The 6,105-nt window shown below is 42.6% G+C and overlaps 1 protein-coding gene across 6 annotated transcripts in view; it reads left to right on the top strand.

The window, feature by feature from the left end:
• Nucleotides 1–6,105, top strand: part of LTBP1 (latent transforming growth factor beta binding protein 1) — a 191,972-nt gene that overhangs the window by 15,076 nt on the left and 170,791 nt on the right. The window lies entirely within an intron of this gene.

Here is a 6,105-nt window from a genome sequence, read left to right as displayed (position 1 = left end):
CTCCACACGATGTCCCCTTCACAGGGGGTTGTCCCCAGCCGCTCACACCCACAGTCTGTGCATGAACTGGAGACAGAGAGGCGAGAGGGGCTCTCTGATTGCAATTCCGAGGTGTTTAATGGCAACGCACCCGAAGGGTGGCAGAGGTGAGAAGAACCCAGAACTGAAAGCCCGCACTGGTTTTATCCCAAGAGCTCCCAAAGGTGGGCAGAGCATCCAAAACCAATGGTCTGAGGGCTAGGGGGCAGAGGCAAGGTTGAGTGAGTTTAACAGGGGCCAATGGGAAAAGGAATGGGAGGGGGAGAGGGCCAGAAGGATCTAGACAAAGGGAGAACTTTCTAGCACAGTGTTGTAGGGAGAGACCACTTTTAGGGTAACTTGGGAGGCGTAAAGTGGACTTAGCCACCACAACGTCTCCCCCTAATTTACTCTAGAAGAAGGCCTCCCCGTATTACTTGGAACTAACTAAGGTGAGAGCTGTTCTTCCCCTTTCTATGAGCAAGGAAAGGATATTTTGGTTTTAACAGTGGCGGTCCAGGGTTGTGGCAGTATTTCAAACAATGAACGGATGGCAGAACAACCAGAAACACCTGCAAAGCCTCTGGAGGGAGGCAACCCCTCCCCTGAGTTCCCAATGTCCCAACAAGTCCCGAGTTCCTTCAACGGTGCTGGGTGCGGTGGGCCTTTCTGGGCTACTGAGGCTGCTATTTCCATGCTCTTATCAGCCACAGCATCCATAGCCACAGCAGTGTCTCTGTGTAGTTGCTCAGGTTAAGGACATCTAGGAGACGGCAGGGTGACAGGTGTCAGGTTCCATGGGGGAGTTGGGGCTGGTGTCTCTGTAAGGGTCTCAAGCAAAGTTGTTAAGGATCATGGCAAGATTACTGAAAGGTCAAATCACTCGAGAATACCTGAAACTGGAAATGTTCATTCTCCCTTTATCAATTTCCCTTTTCCATCCCCCTTTTCAAAACAGGAAGGTACATATGGGGTATAGGAAGAGTAAGGGATTGTTTGGGCGGGGAAACCATAAGGGAAGGGGTCAGAGGGATTCAGGGGGATTTTAAACCGAAACAGTCTGGAGGGGCTGCAAATTAGATGTTCGGTTGCCTGTCACTTTGTGTTGATGTCGCCTCCAGGCGGCACTAGTCTCATCTTTGGCTGATTCAGTGTCAGGGTTATCTGCATTTTTTTCATGTATCTTCAGGGGCTGTTGGTGGTGGTCCAAGGTAGGGCTTGATATTCTTTCCCGGCACCCATTTCAAACCTGCAACAGACATGGAATTCTGACACCTTGAGTAACTGAGGAGAGTAAGATTTGGTGCTTGTGTTCTGTTCTGGTTTCTTGTATTTGCATTATGTTTTCTCTTTTAATATAAGTATGCATGGCTGTGCTACTTCTGCTTGTTTGTGTTTGAGGTTCAGGATTGTATCTGACTGCTATAAGCAGCAAGGAAACACCCATCTTGTTGGAGAATTTTTTCTCTGTCTCTTTAGTAGCTGGTGACTTAGCCAGTCTTTGATATTCTTTCTCTGAGCTTTAAGTACTTAATGTGAGTCTGAAATTTCTCTAATTCTACTCTTGTTTTTATTGATGGGTCCAACCTTAGTTTGTTTCAAGACCCCATTTGATATGGGGGGAAGGAGGTGCACAGCAGGGTGTCAATCAAGTTGAATGTGAAGTTTTAGGTGTTTGCAGCTACTGCTGTCCTTCCACTTTCAGGTTGAAGTCAGTGACAAAAAGTGTTTCTGTCCTGTTACAGGTGTTGCTTTTGGAGAGCTGTAAGGAGGGTGTAGTCTGTCTTGCTTCTAGTCTCCAGAGCAAGATAATCAGGGCTAGGAAATAAATTGTGTTTTCCTGTGTTCGAACCTGTAAAAATGAATGTGGAAGGGTGTTGTGTGATTATAGAGTTCTGCACCTGAGTAGTCATACTCCAACAACAAAGTTCATCCTGCCACTTCCTTTCCAAAGCTGCATCTGAGAACAGAGATCATTGGATATTGCCAATGCTGCTATTTGTTGTCTCATAACATCTTTATCAGGTTTTTTCCCTCCTAAACCCTTCTAATTCTTTGTACTGTTGTCCTTGTTCATCTAACTGTGGATCCACAAGCTAAACTAGGTTCCTACGTGTCTTGTGTAATAAGAAGAGAAGTTAACCTGAGTTCCCTTGGAGTGCTAAGCCCTAAGCCAGTATGTTCTTTGAGAAAGATAGAAGGTAGAGCAGTGGGGGCTTTAGGTACAAATACATCCACAGTCTTGAAGGACAGAGAAATTGCTACACAATTTTAGTATTTCATAGTACTCTGAGTCCAGTTTCATTCCTATCAGCAAAGCAAGGGTTATTGGAGTGACTAATATGAAGGGGAAATTTCCAGTAAAATCATCGGGCTTTTTTCATCTTCCTTCCTACTATGACAGTTGTTGGGCTATGATGCTCAAAGTATTTCTAGAGGATACCTACAGCATTTCATGCTTCACGAAAATTTCTTTACCTGCTTGCATGAGATATCATCACAGATGTAGAGGAAGCAACTTCAGACTGACAAGACCAGTCATCTGTTATGTGCTATCCAAAGTGCCTCTGCATGCTTCCATATGCAGTGGGCTTTGTTGTTCCTGTGGCCCTTCTCAGCCTAAGGATTTTCTCCTAACTCTGTAGAGAGACTTTTTCAGGTAGATATAACTGTTATTCTGTGAGATCACATTAAGGTAAATCTATTTCAGTCAGCTTAATATTGGCATGGGAAAATGGAAAACTGAGTCTCTGGATTCATGAGAATGCCTGCCTACAACCTTGGCAGGAGCCAGGTGTAGGAGCTGGAGATGGAAAGGACATGGACTGTTTCACAAACCAAAGCAGTTGTATCAAGTGCAGCAGAAGGTGGATGTTTAGATACAGCTGTTGAAATGAGTGCCACTGATAGTTCCCATGTATGACTATTAGGACAATTTACAGGGCTGGAAGATCCTTCTGAGGTCACATCTCTAACACTGACAGGGAGTAGACAGGCTAGTTCCTGTTTCATTTCCTCTTTGAATACCTTGTATCTTGTATGTTGTGTGAGGCTGCCCAGATGCTTTTGGAATTGCTTTTTCTTTTACCACGCCTAGAAGGTGGAGTCATCCATTGTCAGTGTAGTTGGTGTGCCGATCTGGACACTGCTGCTGTGCAGTCAAGGACTGAACTGGTGAGATCTGGGTCAGAACCCAACCTGGGACACCTAAATTAGCTCCTAGAGGGAGCTTGCCTATACAGAGCTTCTGTTTTGCCATCCTCTATCAATTTTTTTCTGTTTTGTATAGGAATGCAACTTTTCCAACTTCAGTCATCAAGATGTGTTCATCCATGTTTTCTTAGGATCATGGTGGCGATGGTATTTAGGACAGCAGGGAATTAATTTATTTCTTTCCAGGTATCTTTTTTTTGAAGAATAAGGTGCTGAACAGAAGGAAAGCTGAAGAGAGATTAATTTCCTGGAATATCCTGAGTTCAGCAAGTCTGTCATAGCTCTGCTCTGAAGATGGATATACCGTCAGGTACAAGGTCTCATCTCGGAAAAACGTTAGCAGAAGGTATAGATGGCTGTAATTGAAAACAAGTGGTGTTTCAGAAACAAAAATCTGCTTCTTATTGGAACCTGTAGGGAATTCTGATCTCAGTAACAGGCATGCTTTGTGGGCCTGAATTCCTGTGATAGCTCTCCAGTAACTCTGGGTGTTCCTTTCACATCTCGTGTTCTTACTTGTTGGCAACAGGATAGCTCCAACAGCTTGATTTTGTGCATTTACCATCTGTGTGAGTAGAACTTTTTTTTTTTAAAGGGACCTTTCTAGTACAGTTTTGGAAGTGGTCACTAGAAGGAGTACAGCATCAACCAGCTGGAGCTCAATAATACACTGAAGTGTCACAGCATTGCTTCTTCAGCCTCTTTTGGAGGCAGCTGGTGATGAAATGTGGAAGTCTGCTTTAATGTTGGACAAAGCAAAGCTCATCAAAGGAGTGGCGAACACACAGACTTCAGGTGACATATTTGGACTTACTGGTGTGTCTTATGTGCCCAGAAATCTTTGCTGAGAGGTCCCCTCCAAACCTATGTTCCTGGTTCACTGGGTCTAGTCTCATGCTATTACAGGCAGATGTATTGCCTGCTAATTTTAGTAAACCTATCAACTGGTGTCTTAAAGCTGTTTTTAACTTCTGTTCAAAGATATAGTTTAAACTGGAAAAAATACTACTTTTTCCCAATTTTAACTAGTTGGTGGCATATCAGTGTGAATTAGACTGAAAAAAAATGTGCCTGAGAGAAGAACTGGACATGCTGTTGTGACCCTACTGAAACTGACAATATTGGACAGTCATAACTGAAAATAGAATACATTCTTTGTATAATATATAATAGTAAGTTAAATGTTTACATATATATTTAAAATCTATAGAGATTATTGACTTTCTATTGTACAAACTCCTGTGGGCTGAGGATTACTGTAAAGTATAAGAGACTGCTCTTTTGGCTATTTCCTGTCTTGCATACTAGTTCTTTTTTGTACCTTTGACTGCGTGTAATTTATTTTTTTGAACTTCTGGTTGTAAGATTGGTTAATATGATGATGTGTCAGGTGATAGTCTAAAAAAGGTTGTAGACAGGCTTTTTGAAGGTTAGTAGCTAGTGCAAAAGTCTAGAGGACATATTTTTTTACCACTGTTATGACAGTTTTGTACTAAAGATTTACAGAGCAAGTGAAACTCTCTACTTACAAGAGCCCTGCACTTGAACTTAATTGTGAGGTCTGTTTGAAAATACTTTATGGAAGCTCTTGATAATGTTGAACTTTTGTCCAAAAAGATTTTGACTTTTTTTTTTAAGGAAGCTTTTTAAGGAAAGGAGGGATAAAACTTAGGTTGAAAGTATAAAGCAATCTGGTCCAACCCTTCGCTTATAGCAGGATCACTATAAGAGGCTGCTCTGGGCTTTGTGTGGTTGAGCTTTGAATACTTTCAAGATTGCAAGGTTGGAGATCTCCGGTATTTGTGCACTTCTGTTGCAGTGTTTGACCACCCTCAGGAAAAAAAGAGTATTGAAATTTCCACTGTTGCACGTTTATTGTTACCCTGTGTTTTTTTGCTGTATGCCTCTTAAGAAGCCTGGCTCAGTCTCCTCTACAGGTTCTCAAGAGGCAGTTGTAGGTAGCAATATCATCCCCTTGAGCTGTGGTTTTTTTTTTTTAGAGCTGGGAAGTCTTTCTCCTCATATGCTGTGTGTTCCAGTCCCTGACAATCTTGGTGGCCCTCTGCTGGCCTTGCTCCACTGTGCTGGTGTCTTTCTTGATTTGGGGAGTCCAAAACTGGTCACCATGTTTGAGATGCAGTCTCACAGGTGCCTGATGGAGGGAGTAATCATTCTCTTGACCTGTATGGCTATGCTGCTGCTAACGCAGCCCTGTCTATGACTGGCATTCTTCACATGCAGATACGCTGCCTGACATGTGTTCACCTCATCCACTAGGACCCCCACATTTTGTAGGGCTGCTTTCCAGCCATTTTGGTGCCAAATCTACACTCTTGCACAGAGTTGCTGTATTGCTCTTTGTGTTCGCCTTTGAACTCTGCAAGCCCATTTCTCTGGCCTGTCAAAATTCCTCAGGCTTCAGTGTAACAACCATTCCTCCATATTGGAAGTGTGTATACTTGCTAAGACTGTATTTTTCCCCTTCTCCAGGTCATCAAGCAAGTCATTGAACAATATTGATCCAGTATTGATCTCTAAGAAAAAAAATAGTCACTTAATCTCCTATGAATTGGATTTCCTATCACTGAATACCACCTATTCAGACACAGTTTTTGCACCCAGTTGTAGTGGTCCATATTTCATCAGCTTTTACATAAAGAGACGACTGTGTCAAACACCTCACTTAAAATCCAGGTTAAAAAGATTGATCATGCTCCTTCATGCACTGAGCTAGTCATCTCATCATAAAAGTCAAACAAAATCCAACAAACAAACCAAAAATCTTTAATTCAATCTAAAAACTAGAAAGCATTTGACTTCCTGGCTGCTGAAACTTTTAGTTCAGTTGCTTTTCTGTTGGTGATGCTCTTTCCC

This window comes from Corvus brachyrhynchos, unplaced genomic scaffold (assembly GCF_000691975.1).
Source record: "Corvus brachyrhynchos isolate BGI_N302 unplaced genomic scaffold, ASM69197v1 scaffold70, whole genome shotgun sequence".
Classification (NCBI taxonomy): domain Eukaryota; kingdom Metazoa; phylum Chordata; class Aves; order Passeriformes; family Corvidae; genus Corvus; species Corvus brachyrhynchos.
The sequence above is the reverse complement of the archived record's forward strand: the minus strand, read 5'-3'. Positions and strand labels throughout refer to the sequence as shown.